This window comes from Zonotrichia albicollis, chromosome 5, assembly GCF_047830755.1.
Source record: "Zonotrichia albicollis isolate bZonAlb1 chromosome 5, bZonAlb1.hap1, whole genome shotgun sequence".
Taxonomy (NCBI): Eukaryota; Metazoa; Chordata; class Aves; order Passeriformes; family Passerellidae; genus Zonotrichia; species Zonotrichia albicollis.
In genome coordinates, this window is record NC_133823.1 from 65,019,861 (window position 1) to 65,043,705 (window position 23,845).

A 23,845-nucleotide genomic window follows, 5' to 3' on the forward strand; every position below is an offset into this window, starting at 1 on the left:
AGGTTTCAGTGGAAGCTAGCAAAAGGTCTCCCTTTTGTGTGACCTAATGAAAAGGGGAGAGTGGAGGAGGTGGAGCTGATCCTTTGGGTAGGGATCTTGAAACAGCACCTGTGGGTGCCCTTTGATTGGTCTCTGGAGTGCCACTGGCCGTGGTATGCTTGCACGATGGGATGTGCGCTAATGGAGAGAGCAGGTGGGCGCTGGGTACGGCAGAGAGAATTTAAATGCCACCCCTGGCTGTCAGCTGGGTTGGAAAAGTTGGGAAGCTGATGCGCAGTTTTGGGAGAAAAGCCCAAGTTGTATGGATCAATGTAGCTGTCCCAAGGACCGGGGTTTGATCAGTACGACCGTGGTTGTATGCCAAGGACAGCTGCTGGATGAAGGATTAGGATGAGCTCTGATTGCTAGGGTTTACTTTACAGATGTCATGAAAAGGCCTTCTTCAAACCTGTTCATTCCTCCAGTGCTTCTTTTCCAGATGGGAATTATAGAGTAAGATTCAGTGAAATCTGCTTCTCTGTTATTTAACAGAAAAGAATTACAGTAACCTTTTCTAATCCTTTCATTTCAGGTTTGATTTACCTGCTATACTTTGATCAGAAATTTGTGTAGTTTTACAGGATTAGGTATTTTCATGTCCAGTTGTGGAATGACTGTAGTGTATAAAAATTTTATGATTATTGTATTTTGAAAGCTGGGATTAACCTGTGATTCTTGATTAAAAAGATATTGTAGAGGGGGTGGGGGTGGGTACTGAAATTGTTGCTTAGCTTGTGTCCCTTCTTGTTTGGAAGAAAGAAAAACTGAAGATGTTTTCCAGGGAGTTTGCTACCAGAGTAGAGAAATTTGGAATTAGGGGAGGTAGAGTTGTGTTCGCCTCTTTGAACACTTGAGAGTTTTCTTGTGAACAAGCAGAATGCTTGGTAGCAATTAGGCCTTTGCTTACTGTCTCTGATACTGGAGGATGGCAGTGCTGAATCTGTGTCTGCTCTCATGGTTTGTAGCTCTGCTGAGGGTGGCATCAACCTCTTCCAGATCAGGGACTTCAATATCCAGTGGAAAGCCCCTCATCAAGGCTGAAGCTGATTGATGTTCAGCAAGTTTCAACAAAAAGCTAGGTTAGAGCAAGCTGATTTTTTCCGTCTTGGTACAAAATGGCAGCAAAGACAGTTCTTAAAGCAGCCCTTAGACACAGGTGGAAGAAAGGTGCCATGAGGGACAGCATTACCTGCTACTGAATGTGGGGTACAGGGATGCCTGCCTCCCACACGCTGAAGGGATGGTTTGGAATCCTGTGGAAAGCAGGAATACTTCCATATGTGTGTTTAATATACAACTATGTTTTAAAAGCCTAAGCATTTATATTGTATTAGAAGCATTGTCTTCAACCTAGTAGAGAAGTGTTGAGACTGCTATGTATATATTTTACATATAAATAAAGAATAAATCCATATAATGTGTTCTATTTCTATTGAAATCCACTTAAAAGTCTTTTTTGGTTGTGCTGCTGTTCCCACCTTGAGTAGGTGGAAAATAAGTAGTATGGGTCTGCTTTGCCTAAGAGTGTTGTAGGAATTTGGGTGACATGATAACGTGGTGGGTTTCTGTGACTGTGTGAGGGCTGGATTTGTTCTTGGTCACCCTTTTTAGAGAACAACCAGCATTTATGAGGGAGAAGATTTTTTGCAGGTTTGTAGATGAACAAAGGGCAGTCCTGCCTTCAAGATGAAGGCACTGCTTAGTGCAACAGGAAGGAAAGCTGCTGTGACTGCTGGGCAGCTTGTTGAGAAAAGGGCTCCAGTGGGTAGGTTTCCCTTGAGCAGCTACGTGCTTTTTCTCCCCATAAAGCTGTTGTCCGAGTAGTGCTGCTAACCACAGATAACACACTCCTGTTGTGGAGGCAGGAGTCAAGGGGCTAACAAGGAATTGCTTTTCTCCATGCTGGGCATGAAAGATGTGGTCTCATGAAATCCTTCAGGAGAAAAACAGGGATTGAGGGCAGGCTGAAGTTGTGTGCTACCAAATGATACAGTCCTGGCTGAGCTGGAGCATAGCGTGCAAAATGAGAGCTGAAGTTCCAAATGGCAATTATCAGGCAGCTTGGTTAACTCTGTTTTCCCTAGGAAATCACTCTCAGGATTATATGGTCTCAGGAAAGATTAGCAAAGCTGAGGAATCTTCAGGTTGATAAATAGGAAGATTAGATGGAAGCAGTGGGAAAGCTACTTAGTACTCAAGTCTTTGCCCTGAGAGCCAAAAGAAAAGCTTTTAACTAAGCGCATTTGAAAGGAGCAAGCCTGAAATTGCAAGAAAAGATGGCATAAGGAGGCAAGATGACAGCTGGATCCCAAAGGAGCTTTTAGTTGCTTCTCCTTGCGATTGATGGCAACTTCACAGGACCTAGTATCAGGAACAGACAGTGCACCACAACCCCGACTGCTCCTGTAACTGAGACTATGCACAGGCTAAGCCCCTGTGGTACGAGGCTCTAGGGATTAGGGCAAGGGAAGGACCAAACCTGGGCTGGACTGGCAGCTGTAGTTACTGAATCATACAACCCAGATCCCTGATACAGCAAGAGAAGTGTTTCTGTTCTCTATTCACAATGGCAGCCTGCTTGCACAGATGTTCTGGGCAGTGAGTCTTGGTGAAACCTGTGAAAAGCATAATTTCAGCTGAAATGAGTTTTTTAGTTTGATTGCCACAAACAGTGCACAGATAAGAACAAGAAATAGTTTGTGGTAAGTGAGAGCTAGTTTGGTGTTTTAACATTTTCCAGGAAGTTAGTGTATTACATGGTTTTCTTGGGGCCATGGACTTTTCCATCCTCCATTGATGACAAGTGAGGCATCCCTTCGCCTGAAATTTGAGCTGGGCAAGTGGGAGGCCTGTTGTTCCTCCCTGAACAACTGTCTCTTTCTGGAGAGTTATGTGAGGTCAAGACCGACTTCCCAGCTGGAGTTGAGCTGGAAGGGCTGAGGTGATCTGGAGATGTCCTGCTGCCAGAACTCCGTGTACCATGTGTCCCCAGGGCACACTCCCCGCTCTGTGCCAGTGCTCACTTTGCTGCCTTGCTGAGGGATGTGCTTGGATCCCTGGGGCTCTGGGATGTCACTGAGGATGGAGCTCAGGGCTGGGTCATAGCTGATAAGTGGTGTGATGGTCCTAAGGAGAAGTGCAAGCAGAGGAGCCAGGAAATATTTTTGTGTTCCTGTATATTTTCTTAGTAAGAAGTTAAAAATGGTTGGAAATGACAGGAACACTGGAAGCCTGTGAAATACTGCATAAAACTGATAGAAAATGGATCTTTTCTCACAAATAAGGAGTTTTCACTTCTGTCCACTGAATGAGAGACCAGTACTCATTATGAAAGGAGTTCTGTTTCTCCCCTGGATCTCCACTGCTTGCTTTGTAGTTTATAGATGCTTTTTTAACTTGTTCATTTAACATCACTGGTGATCCATGTATACCTGGATATAGCAGTGTGATAAAATTAATGTCTTGGAAGTGTCATATGTTCTGTATACTTGTGCTGTCAGGAACTAATGCAGCAGAAACATGAGAACATTACACTGAATGATGTGGCAATCCTCTGACTTCTTTCTGGTGATAAGCAGCCGAGATATTCCAGGGAAAAATTAAAAAGGAAAAAAAAAATCCAGAATCAGCATTTGCCGAGTGACCAAGGCAGAGTGGTAAAACCAGTTGTCACCATGTTTGAAATGTGATGATAGGTAGCTATTTTTAAAGATAAAGTCTTGCATATGGCACCTGTCTGAGATGGAAATATATGTTATTGTCTTGGTTTTATTATAAGAACCAAGCTGGATACAATGAGTTTGAAGGACAAATGGCAAAAATACAAAAAATGATTTTCATCTTGAATTTGTGTGGCTGCCTTTCAACTTTGCTGAGTGTAATCATCTCCATCATTTTCTGAAATGATTGTGTCATTAAAGGAAAAAACCCAAATCCGAGCCCCTTAATAGGGCACTTGTGCTCATGTTTGTGTCTGGAGCCAGGTTTCAGTACAACTTTCAGCACACTTCTGTGTTCTTTGTACCATTACAGAGACAGGTTCCTTGTCCTGCTTCCCAAAAACTGTGGCTGACTTCTCAGTTCTGCTGCAGTCTCTGCCTGGGATTTGGCACAGGAGCATTGACATTACTGGTCCCAGTGCTTATTACGTGCCGCTATAATTGTTCTGTCTTTCATCTATTCTGTGCTCCTCCAAGTCCTCTATAGGTTGGACTAATCCAAATGAGTTGATGTTATCTGCATAGGTCGTCACCACATTTCTCAGCTTCTTCTCTAAATCATGACTAATGACTGGAAGTAACTCTGGTCTTAGTGTCTTGGGGCACCTCCTTGTTAATCTTGAGCCGTTATGTTTATTGACTGTTTGATCCTCATCTCTGCCCTGCCCCTCCCTTCATCCCTCTGACTAACTTGCAGCCAGAATTGTCTGTCTGTGTACAATTGCCTGATTTTTTTCACAAGACTTGATGAGATGCTTGGAGGCTCTTCGGGAGCCCAGAATAAGATGTCATCACACACATCTTGATCTCCTGCTCTGATGCAATTGCATTATCTGGCAGGATTTTCCACACTCTTTCCAGGCTCACTGGTGATTCATTGCACCACAGCTGCTGCTGCTGCTCCTTTGGGTATCCTGTTGGCTCTCCAGAGGCAAGGATTGAGGTGGGGAAAGAACTTGGAGAGATGTATGTGGTAGAGGAGGAGGAGGAACAGGGGAAGGCAACAGACTTTGTCCTACTTGCTCACGCAGTATTTCTGCCAGCATGTCGCCATGTCATCTCAGAAACAAAAGTGGGAATTGATTTAAGGCGTTCCTGACTGGAATAAAAGTAGGAAACTTACTCTGTAAGATTATGTACAAGTCAGTCAGACTCTCCTCTGTTATTCAGTCACTATTTTGCTATCAAGCAGGTTGTAAAACGTGGCTTTGCCCATTCTGTGTTTCACAGTTGCTGCATATTGGGGAGTGGAAGGAGAAGTTTGGTGCTTTGTTTTTCTCTGTCTCAGCACCAGTAGGCCATGTGTTAAAGACTAAGATTGCGGGATATCTGCATAAAGAAATATAAATCTTTTTGGCATTTCAGATTTCCCCTGCTCAGATGCTGGGGAGTTCTGGGAGCTCCTTTGGTTATTGCTGCCTTTATGAAAGCAGCTGTTCTGTCAGTGCTGTGGGTTTGGTACTTAGCAGGAAGGTAGAGGAGTACAGGCAGCAGCTACTGCAATCCCCTGCTTCTGTAAACTGCCTGTTAGTGATGGAATAGATCCATTCCAGGGCAGTCAGTCACTACTGATGGCCATGTGGCTCGGCACTATTAGGGAAGTAGTTGCTCTCTGTGTGTGCAAACCCTCTGCAACAGAGCTGCTGAGGAGATCAGTGCTCTGTTCTTGGACCCATAACTGGTCTGTCATAGGCCCATCTCACATGTATTTTCCACTCTTGCTCCTGAAGAAAGAGGTGATGGAGGCAGGAAAAACAACTGAACTCTGCAGAAGAAAAAGCAGAGTTGCCAGACAATTTCTAGTGGATTGAGGCAGAGACTAAATGCTGGGGTGAGGAGCCAGATGATCCATTTCACTGGTGTCGTAGTTGTGTTAAGTGAGCACTTGGAGAAGCCGTAGTTTGGAGTCCCCAAATCTCAGGGGCCAGGAATTTGGCCTGGATGTTAATAGGTGAGAAGTTTATAGGTGTACTGTGGATGCACCTTGCTGGATGAAATGTTACATCGAGTCTCTTCTGCTCTTGGGTCATTGTTGAGATTTTTTTTGGTGGGGAAATGATAGATAGATGTGAAGATGGAAGACAGATGGATAGACAGAAAGACAGGATCAGATAGTAGATGAGTTACAGTTGTAGCCTAATGCATGTGCTGTCTTAATGCTGCAATATTAGCACAGCATCAAAGTCCCTGTACATCTGCCCCCCTTCCTCCAACTGTACCGATTTATATGAAAATTAAGATTACAAATTAAAACCAGGCTATCCTGGAGTTTTCCAGTTCATCAGCCATCCAATAAAAATGATGTTGAGCTTGTGTGCATAATTCCCAGAAGATTACTTTGTCCTTACAGCTAAGCTCTGTCCCTGATATAAAAGATCTCTATCCAGTTTTATTGAAATAAAGAACTAACATCATAATCCCAATATTGAGGTATAATCTTCATTATCTCCTGACCCTCTTGAGATTTTTTTCTCCCATCCCCATTCTATCCTGATTCAGATTTATTTCATTTATAATCCCTATGTGTTTACCTTTATTCAGATAGGATTATAAACCAAATAAATAAAAACTCTCCCCCCAACATGCCCTAACATACAGCAAATACCCTTCAGCTGAGCTCTCATTCTGTGATGTGTTGGGCTGAGCTGTGGCATGCTGGGCTCAGTTCCTACAGACTCTGTACCTGGGGTTCCCCACAGCAGCACTGCCCATGCACCCCTGGACCTGCTCCTTGGGGCAGGGGCTGGCACTGGACCCCTGTGCTGGCAGGGATGGCAGGGACACTGTAAATGTCCATGGAGATGCAGACAGGTGCACTGGCCTGTGGTGGAATGCTGCCCCTGCTGAGTGCATTTCCTCCTTACGGTACTTCCAAGTACTTGGTGGTGCTTGAGTTTGTTTCTATGCTGAATGCACGGCTGAGGCCAGGAATTAGAATGAGATGCCAGGCATTTGGCCACTTGGCCAAAACCTCTGTTGAGCTGATACAAAGGATGGCTTCTCTTTTCACAGACACTTTCTGGCTGCAGGCTGTGCCCTGGGCTGGTGCCTGCGTTGGTGCTCAGGAAATGACGGTCACAGTGTTGCTCAGATGGGGACTTTCTTGGGTGCAGAGCAGTGTTTCTGTGCTGTAGGAATAGCCAAGTGTTAAAGGTGAGACCTATACCTGCCTCCTTTTAGTCACATGCAGCAGGTCTGGTGATGGGTAATGTCACAGTCAAGTGTCTTGGGTTACGTCAGAGGGCTAACACAAAGCCTACCTCTGGAAAAGGGGAAGGAAGGCTTTTGGAGGCTGTGATCCATAGTGGTGAGGTAATATTAAGGAAACCTCTTTGCTTATTATAATCACTGGAGTGTTTACCTACATGGAAAAGAGAGGAACCTCTAAAACATGAAGTGGGAAAAGGGGTGGGGTTTTTGGGTGTGTGCATTGTACAGCGTTGCAGAAGGTCGGACATCCCAGAGGTGTCTCAGTGGCATTTCTTTATAAATGTAAGGAGCAGTCACCTGGATAAGAGCTGTGGAGATCAACAGTATCAGTGGCGTCGAGTATGGGAACAGGAGGTGCAGTTCCTGGCTAGGCAGGTGGCTTTTCTCGTGGTCTCAGTGCCTCCCTGAGTTATTCAGTCTGTATGAAATGAGGTTGGAAATACTAGGTTTCAGTGAGAAGAACTTGGAGATTCTGAGGGGAAGATGGCAGTGCAATAGGGCATACATGGTGTAGAGGGGGGAATTTAGTTTGCTACAGAGACAGATCATGTTGCATTGCTAAAGTAACTGTGAGTCTTGTCCTGGAGTAAAATAAGTATGTACTTAAGAAGAAATCACCCAGGTAAGCTGAGGTTATTCCTTCTGTCTCCATCTGCTAAGCTGATAACACAGAGACATATTGATGAGGGCTCAAGGAAAACATGAAATATTTCATCAGTAAGATTACACCACACAGAGACAGATGTTGGGAAGCTGTAACATTTAAAAATAAAGAGATAAACACATGCTTGTAGGAGGGATGGAAAGATTATTGTGGGTTGTTGTTTTGGGGTTTTGTTTTTTTTTTTTTATCTTTGCTCTATGGGCTGAGTGGGAGGAGGGGAGGGAGAACAAGGTGCTGAGAGAGGGAGAGGCTGTATCAGAACATAAAGGAGTTACTACCTGACGGCAGACTGAAGAGGTGAATGCTGCTGCCTTGGGATAAGCAGCTTTTGTGGGAGTAAGGGAGGAAAGTGAGTTTAGCCAGGTTTATAACCTGTCTCTTCTTATATGGACCAGCCATGCAGCTACTCATGGCAGATTGTGTTTTAGTTGTTAATTGTAAAGCTTTACTTCTGCATTAGTCTGACCTAGGAGATAGGTAGTGCTTGACTTGGGGCTGTTAGTGAACAGGAGGCCCACTGTCTGCTACAGGTAACGTGTATCTGATTGTGTAATACTTGCATGTAGGTGTCGGTCAGGTGAGTCTTTGGCCTTGCCTGTTGCTGCCATGGTGTGTGACAGGCACTGCTGACATTCTACTTCAGAAGAGTTCCATGAACCCTGGCATTGTGCTGCTCTGCAGCAGCTTTCCCAGCCTTGCTGTCCTGCTGACCCTCACATGGCCCTTAGCTGCTATGAGTCATGCAAGCTGTGTGTTATCTATGAGCGGTGTTTAACAGCCGGAAACATTTCCTCTGGGCTGGGGCTGTCCAGTTGCAACTGTAGAGGTGTTTCTGCAGTCCTCAGTAGGTTGGATGTGGGGGCTCTGCGTAATAAAATGGAAGTTTTCAGCAGAAATGCTTCAAAGGAATTTTGGGTATCAGTAAGCTTGTGTATGTAGTGCCTGGTGAGGAAGAAAAGTGTCTTCGTCCTTCTCTGAGGCTGTGAGAGCCTGTCAGTGGCTCCTGTCTGTAACAAAACTGGCAGCACCTTGGAGGCACCTTTGGTGCCAAAGGAGGGCCCTACTGGCACAGGTTCATGGCTCTGTAGGTCACATTGGTGGACCAGGCACTTGCACTGATCCACATCTCCTATGGAATTCTGCAGGGGTACAGGTTTGTTTAGGGCCCCGCTGGGCAGTGACCAGCTGCAGCTTCCTTGTGTCACCCCAGTGCTCTTGTGCTGGGGAGCCATTGACCTGAGGCCCCCACTGACAGGGTTTCCTGTGGATGTGTGGCAACTGCACAGAGTTCCTGGGGTCAGGAAACAGCACTTAGCTTCTCAGCCCATTCCGGTGTCTGAGACAATCAATCAACACAGTGGCCATCAACTAAGGGATGTGCCTTCCTCTTGTCAGAGAGGGTTCTGTGAGGAGTAGATGAGGAGTCTGTAATGGGAAAGTCATTCTGTTGGAGATATACTGCTGCTGCTTTAAGGGGTTGTCCTGATGGTCCCTGGACTTGCTGAGTGCTGGGAGAATACATCTTGGCCAAGTACAGAGTTTGACTGCTTTGCCACCAGGGAGGGTTCCTTCATAGCTTTCTCACTTTGGTCCTGTGATGGATGACAGTGCCAGGGACATCCTTAACGCTGTAAAACCTCGGAGGTTCCCTAAAGGTGATATACATCATGTGTAAACGTTGCCATCTGCAGAATGCTCCTTTATTAAGAACTTCCAACTCTGCCTTAAGTGGGAGGCTGGAGTGACAAAGTGATGGTGTCACTTTGCAACTGGCCCTTGAAAGATGGTCCATTCCCTTTGGGAACCATCTGTGTAGCCCTGTGTGCCTGATGGAATGTTTATTGTGTTTGGCTGAAATAAAGAAAATCATCTTTCTGTTCCTGGTGCTGTGATTTTCAGGGAGTTTTTAAGCTTTCTGAAAGATTGTTCCCTTTTGTCCCAAGGACATTTAAGTTTGGAGCTGGAGCACAGGCTGAAGGTATAGCTTTGGTGGAAGTTTGTGAAACCCAAGTTTCACAAAGAGAAGTTGATACAGATTTCCTTCCTCCTCGGCGTGGGAACCAGCCTTCTGTTTGCCTGTGATTAATCAATTTACATAGCAGGTGGGGATAGCAAATTACCTACTTAGCTACGAGCAGGAGTGGGTTTAAAGGGATGGAAACATCTGAAAAATGTTTGAAAAAAGAAGTTGTGAAGTTATGTGAGGTCAGTGGCCAGCTGTTGATAGGAGGGGTGTCTGAGCAGCAGCTGGCCATAGATTATCACCCTGATGATGATCGTGTGATTGCCCTGTCGCTCTGGCTTGGCCAATTCTTCACTCCCCCTTGTGTCAGCATTCTTCCTTGAGGCTCTTGGAGAGGCTGCAGATCTCCATGAAGATGTTCTGAGCTGGGCTTAATACGATAATGTTTATCCACAGGTGCCCAGGTACTGGTTGGGTTCCAGTATTTTCCGCCATTGGTGCAAGCATGTACCTGGAATGGGCTGACAAAACAGCGTGAGGGTACATACACCTAGAAATGCTGCTGCTCTTGTGTGGCAGATCTGCAGCACTCTGGCTCTCTTTACCAAGGTGTTTTATATCAAATAACTTAAAAGCTATTTCTTCTTTTAGTGTAAATACTGTTGAAAATGTTTAGAAAAGTGCTGAAATTCAGCCCTACTGCTTTCCATCTAGTTCCCTTAGGTTCTTTTGTTTTGGTGGTAGTGGTGATTTTTGGTGTGGGGCGTTGCAGGTTTTTTTTGTTTGTGTTTGGTTTTGGGGAGCAATGCTTTTCTTTTTTTATTAATGTCTAGTTTTGTTTTTTGCTATTTCACATAAAGGCCAGGAAACGCTGTGCAAGGCACAGAAAAGATGATAGCAACAGAGACAGATGAGGGAAGAGGGCAGCAATGCCCATCTCAAGAGTTTAGGCTGGAAAGAGCAGCTTGGTTAGCTGTGTGTGATGGCATCTGTTGGGAGTGTGTCAGGGTGATGAGCTGTTGGAGCTGAGAGATGGAATAGGCACACGGAGATGTGCATAAAGCACTCACAGTTAGAAAAATTCCCTGTAACACAGGAGATGGGCTCTGCTCTTCAGAGATAGCCAGGCTTGGGCAAGGGGTGTATCATTAGTGTTAGAACATTGCACTGACCCACCTGCCCTGTGCAGCTGTCCTGGGATACATGGGGGCTCTGACACTGCTCACCCAGGCAAGCTGTGTGTGTCACTAAGATGGTTCCTCAGCTGGGAATACCAAACAGCTGAATCTGCATGTGGCATGGCAAACTGGACTTGTCTCCATTCCTATCTTTCCGTCTTGCCTGGGGTTTTTGGTCTCCAAGCAAATCTGGGTGATTGTCTTCAGAGCCCAGAACCACTGGCTCTGATGCCTGTGTGTCCCTGTCCCAGCTGATGCCTGGTTTTGCCTAAGTGCTTCTAACAGCTCTTCTGGTGTGGGTGAGAAGGCACCTTGATCTGCTGAGTCCCAGTTTTTCCAACTGCAGTGTGGGCAAATGGATTTCCTAATTTCTCATTTTATATGAATAGACAGGAGAACAGCTGCATAATGCTGGTAATAGCAATGGGATTTGAAACTGCAGGGATCTGTACATGTCTGTAAGTCTTTGGCTTCTTGACTAAAATAGCTTCAAGCAGTTTCCAAGAAATTTATTTTTCTTGCTCTAACATCCCTAGAAAAGTCTAACTATAGGACTTGGGCTATTTAGAATAGTCTATAGTAAATAGTAATGAACTGCCTGCTCGCCTAAAACCCTAGCATTTCACTAAACATGGCTGTGGGGGTTGTTCTTGCAGATCAGCCAGTAAGGGACATATGTTTGGCTTCTTGATGCCCCAGAGCTGACATTGGTTTAATTGGGAGGAAATAGGCGAGACAGTCAAGTATCAGGATTTGAGATGCAGGCATCAGGCTGAATGTCCATAGCATGTGAACTCTTTATGTAAAATGTAGCTACCTGTAAGCATAGGTGGCGTGTCCCATTTGGAAAGCTGGCTCACAAACAGCACTATGCCACCTGCAGACTGGGAAAAAGTGGTGCCTGGGTGGAATATTGGCCTTTCGGACCTGTTTGATGGCCAGCATCTCTCTTGGGTGTGTGTGCTGTCAGAGCTGCACACTCAGCAGCACAGATGGAATGGCAATGTGGAACATCCAGCAGTGGGAACAGAGGTGACGGGGTGGTCACCGCTTTCTTGCCTCACCCAGTACAGGTGGCAGAACTGCCACTTCTCATGAAGGTCAGAAGGGGGCTTAACTCTGCACTCTCTGGAGATGTTTGTTGGACTTGTTGACTGTAATGAGAGGTGTGAGCATGTGCTCAAGAAATTTCTGCAGGCAAAAGGCCTTGGGCTGTTCAGATGGGCCCAGGTCAGGAGAGATGATTGGGAGAGGAATATTGCAGGACAGCAGTGAGGTGTCCAGAGAATTTGTCTGAGCAGTTCTCTGCAAGATGCATTTGTCTACAAACCTGTCAAGGCTTCTAATTAAGGTTCCTTCGACAAAAAAAATCTGCTGCCTTCCCTGTTGACAAGAACACAAGTTGAAAGATTTGACAGTGAGCAGGGCAGCGGTGCCCACCCTCAGGGCCAAGGACACGGGTAGAGCTGCAGGAACTGGACAGAAGACTGAAGGGATTCCATCTTGCACCTGACTTAGCAGGTGGGAGGCTGAGGTGCACAGCCTGGCCCATAGCCCCATTCTTTGAAGGTGTGTAAATGGAAATATCCGGAAGAGGGCTGGCTTGGAGCACTTTATTACAATCAGTGCCTTAGTAATGTTCACACTTTGTCATTGCTCAATTTTATGGGGGGGCTGGCTTCAAATACAGTATATTATGCAATGGTTTTGTCATGTATCAGTGATGATATTAACAGTCTAATGCTAAACAGGTTCTGAGGAAATGAGGAGGAAAAAAAAATGACTTACTATATTTACCCTGAAACAAGATTCAATCTGCCACTGTATTTAATGCTATATTTTTCATTATCTCACAAGCATATGTTGGAACTGCTACAGATGATGAAGTTAGCTGCTGGGCAGAGCTATCATCAATGCTTTCCATCTTTATTTTAATAAGAGGAACGAGCAAATTGTTTGTGACCTTTGTCAAGGGCTTCCTGGAAGACAAGAAACCTAGCTGCAACAGAATTGCTAGCCTGGAGCTCTGCTGAATATTCAACACTTGAGCCCTGCCTGAAACATGCTGTAACAAAGCCATTGTGTCTGATGGAGCCATGTCTGCCACAAAGGAACTGGAAGCTAACAGCGAAAGTTAAACCTTTCCTTTCTTCTCCTCACACTCCTGGAACAATGTGGCAATATGCTGTTTTGTTCAACCTACTTGCAGGGCCGGAAGCTGAAAATGGTATCTCCCTGACAGCTGGCTCATCATGCATATGCTGCTGTGGAGAGAAAAAAAAAAAGTGGGCTTTTGGTTTTTTTAGGAAGTAAAAAGCTGACATATGTGCAGTTGGTATGTGTCACATGAGGGGCATGTCCGCTGTGGTTGGCAGCACTGAGGAGTAGGGAGATGCTGTTTTGAGATACCTCACACAACGAGAACCTTGTGAGACTTGCAGCACATCACAGTATGAAGCAAACAAGAATTTTGAGGCAGGGATGGTTGCAGAATGCATTCCTGGCATGGAGGGTATTCCTGCAGAATCCCCTCGCCCATGCCAGAGTACCAGAGCACCAAATGTCATCACCACTCCTCCACAAGAAAATGGCATCCTGAGGCATTGCTCCAGTCTGTAGGCAAACTGCAGCAGGGGTGGCCAGTCCTTGGCTGGAATCGCTTTCTCACCCACAATGGCTTTGGCATTTTCACTTGTGCAGCTCTTAACAGTTTGTGGAGATGGAGATTGTTCCTGATGCTGTCTGTTGGTGCAGGTGTAGGCTTTGCAGGTGACCCGAGATAAAACACTTCATTGTGGGTGCTTATTTAAGCTTCCAGGCAGCATTTCATATATAGGAAGACAGAAAAGTGCAGTAGAAGTGATAATACACCCCTGTCCATTTTCTCCACTTGTGGTAACTGTCTGTGTTCACATTCCCATACCATGGTGCAAGAAGGTGATCTGGGAACCAGGTTTGTAATGCTGTGGTTTTATTTTATCAGCTGTTGACAGTTCTCTGAAATCTTAGTACCTTACTTTGGTGCATTTTGTTGACTCAGGTATCCTCAAAACTTGGAGGGAAACATCTTGTGGTTATCTGAGGAAGTTCAGATATCAATGCAAATTTCATCAAGCTTTTGTGGAGCCTGCAATGCTGCAGCTTGCAAACATCATTCCAGAATTGGTATTTGGTTATCCTTGTGTGGGTGTAATGGCTGTACATGAGACGAGGAACCAACCCTTAACTCGTCTTGCAAAATGAACGAGTAGTGATCTGAAATGGCAAAGATCTAAAGTCACCTTTTGGTACCTTTGGCACCTTCTCCTGAAGACATCAGACCATTTGTTGCACCTTTGACTTGGTGGTGCCATTTATCAGGATTCTTTTTGCATTGGAGCATTCTGAAAACCGGGTGTATAGTGATTCCCGGCATTAATGCTTCTGTGCAAAACCATCTGGTGGAAGCTTGGAGTGCTGAACGAAAGGTGTAAACCTGGATTAGCGTGGATATGGTTCTCTATTGCCTTTGGCTCATTCACATCTCACTGGATGTTTTCCAGGTTCTCTTGGAAGAGCCAAGATTGCCATCATACAGTGCAATGCCATATGTTTAGATTCATATGACATATTACCTTAAAGTCATAAATTATTATACTGTGTCTCTTTACAGGGCTGTGATTAGAAATGTTTATGTAAATGCACCTTCCCAAGAAAAATGGCACATGATGTTAAACAACAGTATGCATGGCAGCTCTAATGAGGTACTTTGACTCAGCTAGGATGTTGCCTTGAAAACCATCTGATCAGAGTATAATGAGGAATTAATGTCCTTTTTTAAATGCACTGATCTTAGATGAGGTTTCTGCTGGCACTGACATTGCTGGGGAAGAATGTGATTGAGAGCCAGACGTGTAGAACGCACTGCTCTCGTGAACTGGGAATACCTAGCCCTAGAGTCCAGTTTGCAGTTCTGGCATTGTGTCTGTGTCACTTGACTGATATCCAATATGTGCACGCATGTATGGAGATCTGTTCTCACATATGACCGAGACAGGTTTCGCTTGGGCTTTTAAGTTGCTGCCATAAAAGTGAAAAGGTTACCTCTTCCTTAAACTCTCATTTTTCTGGTGTAAGTCAGCTCATCTCAAGTTCTGCCAATGATAGAACGTGTAGTATTGCCACTTAAGTTAGCTGTTGATTGGCTTAACTGCTGCTTTAAACACAGGTACAGAAATCCATCCAGCAAAGAGAAACAGACCTAGAAAGTTGACCTAAGTGAGCTGTGTATCTCTGTATTTGAGAAAACAAATAACAAAAACCAACAATAGCGAAACAAAAACCCAAAAAGCACAAACAAAACAAACCAAAATCCCCCCTTCACAAGAAAAATGTTAATTGGGTGGCTCTCTTGAATATCCAAGCAGAGGATGTGGAACAATTTGGATGAGGCACTGGAGTAAAACAGGAAGGATTTAATGTTGAGAAGAATGTGCTTTTTTTGTCTAACAACAATAGATTCTTCAAACAAGATGAAGAGATCCAGTCATTCTAATTAGCACTGATTCACTTTCTCTCCCAGAGGGATTATATCTGAGCTCTGTGGTGGGTACAACTGCAATTTGCTCTCTCCTGTCAGTGGCTGAGACTGAAGCAGGCCAATAAACATGAAATGGGACAAACCCGAATGGAGGTGGTGAATCAATTAGGAGTTGGAGCATTCAAGAAGCAGGAAAAAAACAGAGGAAACAACTGGCTTGTTTTGAAGCACGTGTGAACTTGTGCAGGGCTTGCACAAGTTATCAGAGTGACTTGGACTCATCTTTTCTGTAGAGTGTGTTTGACACAGCCCCTCAGTGGCACCTGCAGCCCATGGCAGCTATTCTGGCCTCTCCACAGCGTGTGATGGGTGTGAGATGTGCAGTGCTGCTACACGAGCTCTGGTGTGTTTTCAGACGCAGGTGTTGTACGTGGCTGTGTCTGCCTGCTCTTGTCATCCCGCCCATCAGCACCACAGGCGGGTTCCAAGGCTCAGTGTTGCCACGGGATCAGCTCTCCCATGATTATGTGAGGGATCAGCGTGATCGGCTGTCACTGATTTCACTGACATCTGTCCCCACAGTGAGACAAGCTGCAACATGAATTATTGAAGACATACACATGCAGATCTGTGTCGTGATTACGCCAAACAATGCGCTTTGCCACCCTCCGGAGAGCATGGAGAGCCGTGCGGACAGCTGCTTTAACCCTTTCTGACAATCTGTTACCAGCTTCGCAGCACAGCAACTTCTGGGGCACTTGGGCAGCCTCATTCCTCGCTCCCCATGCTGAGCTGCTACTGCAGATTTACTGTCTGGAGAAGTTTCCCTCTCTGCAAGGCTTTGCAAAACAAGGTGTTGGAATCTTGATGGGAAAGCTTGGTCTCACAACAGGCAGGGAATGCCAGACCTGATTCAGAAAATGAAGGAGGGCTTAAAACCTCATCATTAAGCATGACTGAGACTTGAAGAACTTTGGGGCTCCAAGTGCTTTGGACACCACATGGCGGTCTGAGGAAGGGGCGGGGGGGGTTAGGAGGCAGTCTTAAGAAACAATAATGGACTTGCTGACTCGAATCGCTGCATGGGTTTCAAACCTGTGCTATATCACAGCCATTTATGTTTGCTTGGTTTAACAGTGTGTGTGATTAATCACCAGATTAATCAATCAAGTCCTTTTGTCAATAGACATTTGAGTCTCAAACTTCCTATCCTGTCAAAAATGCTTTGAGTCAAGCTGGCTTTTGTATCCCATAGCTGAGTAAACAGCTTCTGAATCTGGGTAACTTTACAGTCAGGATGAAGCCTTTTTCCATTTTAGTGCAACTTCAGCACAGATTTAAGTAAAGCAGACACATAAAGGCCCACTCTGCTGACCTTGGAGGTCAAGGAGGGGCTGCTGTGGGATCCAAGTGTCTCTGCTCCATTGACCTTCTCAGTGAGCTTCATAATTTGAGGGCTTTTTGCAGCTGGCATTCCAACAGTTTTCATCACCATATCTGATGAACCTTTTCTCTGCTGGTTTTAGTTTACAGAAATGAACCATATTGATGGGTTTTGCTGTCTGCTTAGTGTGTGTTATTCTACATTGGTTTGTAATGACTGGACTTATTTGGATGAGTTTTTTTAATCTCACTGTTTTCTGCTCCTGCAGAATAGATATTGATTCAGCAAAGACTTAATATGTCTTGAACACTGTCAGAAGGGAGGATGAGCTCTCCTAAAGGGCTTAGCAGGAGTCAGATGTGGCCTTCACCTTGTTGGACAAGTAATTATAATGCAGACCCTTGGTAACGGCCATGCATCCACAGTCATGAATGTTTGGAGCTTTAGGGGAATGGATTATTTGCTCTAAATATACTCCAAGTAATTGTATAGCTCATATCCAGCAGGTCAGGATTACAAATTTCATTACAGATTTCAGAGATTGGAAGCCTTTGTACAATTACCCTAAGTCCAACTAAGAGGTAAAATCATTCCTTTGAGATGGACTAGGAGAGGGATACTGATCTGATATGACTTTCCCTAGGCTTCAATTTCATTAGGAAAATAAGAATCCTTTTTCATTTCATCTGGGTTTGATATGCCCTCAGACATACGGCATATCAGGTGTGATGTATGCTTGGAGCCCTTTCCTCCTCATGTCTTAAAGCTGTACAGGTCAATATCCTTTGGGCCTCTCCTTGCTTATTTCTAAACAACTTTGTGACTGCTGGGTAAGGAGGTCCCTTGTGAAAAGCCTTGTGAGGCCGGGGAAATGCTACATCTATATCTCTGTACATAAGACTACATTGTCAGAGGATGGCCTAGGAGGTGAGGGTTGATACAAGAAGGTGTTAAACACTGTTGCTAACCCAGAAACAACTGGTTTTACGTACACACAGGTCAGTCAGTGTTTATGTCTGTGCAGCAGGTTATTGATTTTCTGCTTGGCAAAAAGAAAATAACAGTCACTATAAAGCTAGTTTCACTTAGTGCTAAGACAGAAGACCCAGAAGGGTGGTAGAGAGGAATAAATCACGAGCTCTGCGATTTGACTGTAGGCTCTAAAGGTGTGAGCAGGAGGTAACTCTGGGTGCTCTGGGCAGGCTGTGGCTGGGTGTGACTCGAGTGCTGTACTGAGGTGCTGGAGGATGAGCATGGGCCCCAGTGCTCTGTGGAATCAGGGCTCACCTGGGTCGGAATTGAGATGGGGAGGTACACACAGCCCTTCCTATGCTGCCATGGGCATGAACCAAATGGCACACAGGATTTAACTATCAGAGAGAGATTGCTGCATCACCATGTCTTCTTAGCCACATCTGCGGCCCTCATCTTCCCTTCCTGTGGCAGAGCACAGGATGGTGACAATGAATTCCATAAGGTGAGTGAGCAGGATTGTATGCTTCCCATCAAAAGAGCAGCATCTGTTGTTTTTAGCACTTCTTGAAATCATGAGTGTCTTAAATCAAACTAACAGTACATTAAGGTTGTTTGAGGTATTAATACTCCATATTTCTAGGGGTTGTTTGTTTGTTTCTTTGTTTTTTGTGTTTTGGTGGTTTTTTTTCTTTTTTTAGTTTTTTAATAAAAAGAACCTTGCCTTTAGTGTTTCAGGCTTCCTATAGCTGGTGTTACTTTCCAAAGCAGTGACTTAATGCTGCTGTTTTCTCACTGCCTTGCTTGTGTCACATGGGTGTTTGTTTAAAAGCAGAGCTGCACTGGAACAAAAATTTGTGTGTGTGAGTGGACATACGGAGAACCTGTGGGTCAAATTCACTGTTCCTGGCTGCTGTAGTCATTTCAGCCTAAAACATGTTATTAGCCTTTGGCTTTGGGAAGCCATATGGCCAACAAATCTGGCCAGAAGCAGACTGAATCCAATTCACAGAAAGCTGGTAAACCTGGATTTGTTGCTGAGAATGTCCAAATGTTGTCTTTAGTCAGCCAAGAAAATACTTGCAGCCAAACTATTATGATAAAGTAAGACTGATTGTTGTGTTTTCACCTGACAAACACAGGTGATGGATGCAAGGAGTGACAGCATCTCTGTCAGGCAGCGCAAGTTCATAGCCGCTCATTCCATAGTGCGGGTTGGGCTGCGCTGTAGTGTCAGTGTTATGCTGGTGAGGCTTTGGCTGCCATCCTCTTCCTTCTGGTACCTGCCCGAGAGGAGGAAAACAGGTTCAGATTGGATGCTCAGTGCTCTGCCCGAGCAAAAGAGAAACAGAGGGGACTTGGGCATCACCTCTCTTAATATTTACAGCAGCATTGCCCAGTGGACTTTGAGTTCTGGGACATGGCTGGAACTGGATTGCAGTTGTTTTTCAGTTTTGTAATGAGGGAGATGTAACTGTTATTACATGTAAATCCAACTTGTTTAGCTCCACAAGGGAGAGGGCAATTTTTATTATCTTTCTCTGGTAAGAGTTACTCGCCTAAGAAGCTTTCAAAATATTACCCCGTCACTGAAGGTTCTTTAAGAAAAATATGACTGCTCGTGTAAACAATTAATGGTTGTTAAGCGTGGCAGTGTATATTATGACAAACAACACATGCTACATTATGCCAGCTGGTGTAATGATGTGATAATGTCTGACTCATTAACTCTGGCACACAGTTTACGATGCCCTTCTATGACAGGATTAATTGATTCACACATACATTAAAACAAAAATAACTAAACTGAAATTCAGCTGGAAGCCTGGCTTCTCATTTGTCATCAGCCCTGTTGGTGGCTGCAGCCAGTCTGGGCCCAGTGCAGAGCCAGCCGAGGTTTGTCCCCTGACCTCTGTTTTGGCCAACACCATGAGTATCTTGTGAGAAGGGAGGAAGTGATGAGAGCCGGTACCAGACTAAAGGGCCCCTGCAAGGACTTTCAGGTATTCTGGGACTGTTTGGATCAAGTAATCAGTTGAAAGGTGAAAATACCCCAAAACTGCAAAGCCCTTTTTGCCTGAGTAAAGCCACGGATGCGTGGCCTGTTGTTTGTTCTCTGTACGGAGCTGAGAGCCAGTTAATGTATTTGTGTCAGAGCATTGAGATAAGCTGTTGCTGGGGAATCTTCCCTCAAACCAGAAACTCAGACACAAGGAAAAAGTGCTGAAGGATGGCTGAAAGTTGTCCAGGCAGTAGGAAAACTGAATTGGAAACAATGCTATAAAAAAGAAACAAACCAAACTAATTTAAAAGGGAAATGAGAAAGCTTGTGGTTATGTGACATCTGGTTTACCTGCCTTGTGCTGTGGTGCCAGTGAGGAGCCTGAAGTGTCTCTACTCTAGACACTAAAGCAGTATTGTCACTGGGCTTAGAGAAAAAATGTAATCTACATCTTCCCATTTGACAGGGAAGGAAAGAAGAAGTTAATTTTTCATACTAGGAAATCATCACAGTTGTCTTGCTGAATGACAGTTTGTAACTGAACGAAAGTCCTGGGGCCTACCTGTGTGCTCAGAGCTATCAGCAAAAGGGTGACAGAAAGGAGGGTGTGCAGGGGTAAGTGCAGAACTGTCTGAAAGCTTGAAAGAAGCTACAGGTGGAATTGAAAGTTTATTTCAACCTATGGCTTCTCATGGCTTCCCAAAAGGCAAAGAAGCTGCTAAAGTAAACAACTTTGGGATCTAGGAGACTACTACTCTAATGCCAGATAGTGAAAAAGTTCTAAGGAAGAAGTGAAATTGTCCAATTAGTAGACTTAACAGCACTTAAGAAATGGAGGTGGCTGAATTTGAAGTTCAGTATGTTCTTAATGTTCACGTTTTAAATAGGTTCTCTTTGTGGTATGACTTCCATGAGTGGATAATTCCTGCAGCATGGAGCAGAATGTGAAGAAGCTCTCTTTGGGCAGAGAGATCTGTTCTAGGGGGAACAGCTCAGTGCAAGTATCTGGAGTAGGTGCTTCAACTTTGCTACTGCAAGCTGGGATTTAAATGAGACCTGGGATGTGAGTCAGACCTGGCTGCCCCAGCTGCTGTGTTTCACTCTTGATAAACTTATGCAGCAGTCACTGAAACTCTTGGAAAGCTCAAAAATAGGTCCTGACTCCAGAGGGGTTTCCTGCCTCACAGGCTTGCTGGATAGTAGAATTATACTGTGGCAAAGAATAATCTAGAAGTGGGTATAATAGACAAATCTCTGTTACGGCATTTCTGTGCAAAAATGTTTCTGAGTGAAACAGTGTCATGAAAAGCCTTTTCCTTCTACTGAACACTCAGGGTTGGGGTTTCCTCTACTCCTCTCTCTGAAAAATAGACAATGTTTTATGTATCATCCACCTTCCCTGCCTCCAGTTTCCTCTGAAAATAGAATCTTTTGTTTGGGGTGAGTTTATTTCCTGTGTTTTTTCCAGCTGGAATCCCGGTGTGACAGCATTCATGGTGCTAGACTGCCAGCCTTGGCCTAATAAGGCAACTGGGGATCCTTAGAAATGTTTTCAGTCAGGGTTCTGACTCAATGGAGGTGGTTGGGAAGATGGTGCACTGAGATTCCATCTGAAATGAAGCACTGCTGGGGTGTGTTGGAACAGAACTAGCTTGGGCTTTTTCCAGGTTATGTGCACTGAAACTTTGTGCATGGAGGACCTGTTAGAGCATCCTCTCTTTGTTCTGTGTTTACAATTATGGTGTCCTGCCTACAACTGGGCAGTGTCCCAGTAGGAAGGATAATCATACTTGATTTATGATGGTGAAGATAAATAGGAATAGTAATTATAGGCAGTATTTTGGCTGGTTTAAATTATGTTTGGCATGTTGTGAGTAATTTCACGTGTCCTAACTTTCCCTGCCAGTGGCTGCAGATACCTGAGGGGGTTTTCAGGTGTTCCTGCCACATGCTCTGGCCTGAGCTCTAGGCACATCCACAGGGAGGTGAAATCTGTGCTCAAACATGATTGTTTCCTGTGGTTTTGAGTTTTGCTCCACTCTCTCTGCAGTCATTTCCTCTTTGAAAGGCCCTCCTGTGAAAGTGTGCCTCAGGTGTACCTCTCTATCTCACTGTGGGGAGAGCCCTGACTGGCCTCAGGGTGGGCTCAGGTTGGGTTTGCTGGAGTTTCTCCAGGCAAGGGTAGCACTGAGGTACTGCTGAGTTTGCAGCCTAAGCTTACTGAGCTCAGAGCTGGGGCTGTGTGCTCAGCTGGCATCACAGTCACCTGGGGGGACATGGGGACCATGACAGACGGATCTTATCCTTGAGCTCAACACACTCTTCTGGAGATCTAACATTTTCTGCATTGAACTTCTCAGTCGGACTTTTTAAAAATCAAGTATGGTAATTGCCCGACTTGGAAACCCAGTTCAGATCAAGTCCTTACAATGTTTAAGTGCACTGTGAAAATCTTTTCTGTCCTAAAGAGCTTGCAGTAAGCAGGTGAGGAGAGAAAGAGTATTTTATCTCAAATAATTCCTGAGAGTCTGGCATAGACAAGGATTCAAGATACTGTCTGTAATTGATACATCTTGAACTGGTATTTAAAAAAAGAAATTAGGTGTTTGGCCAAAAAAATGCTGCATTAGTCTGTGTGAACCTTGGCTGCAAGGGTTTGCATTTGGCTTATCATGAGGTGTACCAATCTCAGTGGGCTGATAAATCAGAGGCTGTGCTTCTCTTTAGGGTTCAGATGATGTAATTGATTGCATGAGGTTTTCAGAAGAAAGAAGGAATTATGACAAAAATAAATTATAGATAATGCCTGAGTGGGGGATGGATGCCTGCACATACACTGTACAGATTGTATAGCATGCCTGTACAGCGTTGCTGGTAACAGAAGTGTGCATCCTGCCTCATGCAACATCCTAATGGCCAAGGATGTTTTAATGGCCACCTGAATAAAATCTCCCCCTGTGCTTGGAGCTTGTGTCCCTTGGGCTCTGTGGTGTGCACACAGTTTTTAGGGGGTCCCTAGCTACTGCCAAGGGAACAGCATTTCTGGGGCTTGTGATGGTGGTGCAGAGGCTGAATTTCAGCTGAAGGCAGCATCTGATGATGAGGAAAGATAACAATCAGTTCCAGAGGGATAATAGATGGCACAATTAGCTGCACTCAGACTTCGCTTCCTCCTGATATGAAGTTCCTAGTTAAGGTAGAGTTACTTTCAGAGACCCTGGAAGCCATTGGCTGGGAACTTGTCAGAGGTTTCTCTGTTGTTTGTGTCCTGGATAAGTGTGTATGACTAATAAGAAATAGCCTATAGAGCTGCTGGGACAGTAAGGACTGTAATGCATGCTAAACACAGGGGCCAAGCACTGCAGGCAATTCCTCCAGGTCTCCTCTAAAACACCTGGTAAAGTTTTTGCTGCAAACTGAAGTAGATATTGAAATATTCCTCGGGTTAAGTTTTTTCATTTTGTTTTAATTGAAACAATTGAAACAAATGGTGTGGCTCTAGTTTCAGCAGGAGGTTCAAGTGGATGACTGACCGAGTTGAGAGTGTATTTACTCCAGCCTCAGCTGAGAGATTACTCATGGGGATCTTATTGGGCTACATGATTAAAATAGAAAAAACAACAAAACAAAAAGCAGCAGCAACAAATTTTCAATATCTAACACATAAAGTGGCTGCATAATGTTGCTTTTAGATAGATGATAGTTTAATTTAATGTTTAGTCTGATGCATGGGCTTACTCAGACAAACAATTGCTTACTCCCAGGGGATTATGGGCATTAATATCAGTGATAACACAAGCATCACAGCCATGCTCAAACAGAGGGCTGGAGGATTTGAAGCAGTGTGGTCCTCACAGGACCTGATTTGTTTGGTTGATTTCATTGTGACTTTTTGAGAGGCTGGATCTGCTGCGGTGTTACCTGTGCCTGCAAATGAGAGGGAACTCCTGCAGCAGTTCCTAGTGGGATGTGCACGAGACACCTTGACCTTGAACGCGTTGAGGAGCTGCAGCTCTGGCTGTGCTCACATACCCAGTCTGTACTTCAGTGGGTGCTCTGGTCCATCCCACCCTGCCCCTGGTGACCCTGCTTGCTTCAGCCCCCTGCTCTGACTGGTTAAACATGGGAAGAGCAGCCCAGAGAAGTGTCCTAGGTGAAGCAAGGTCCTGCCCTTGGTCCTGCCTTGGATGTGTGT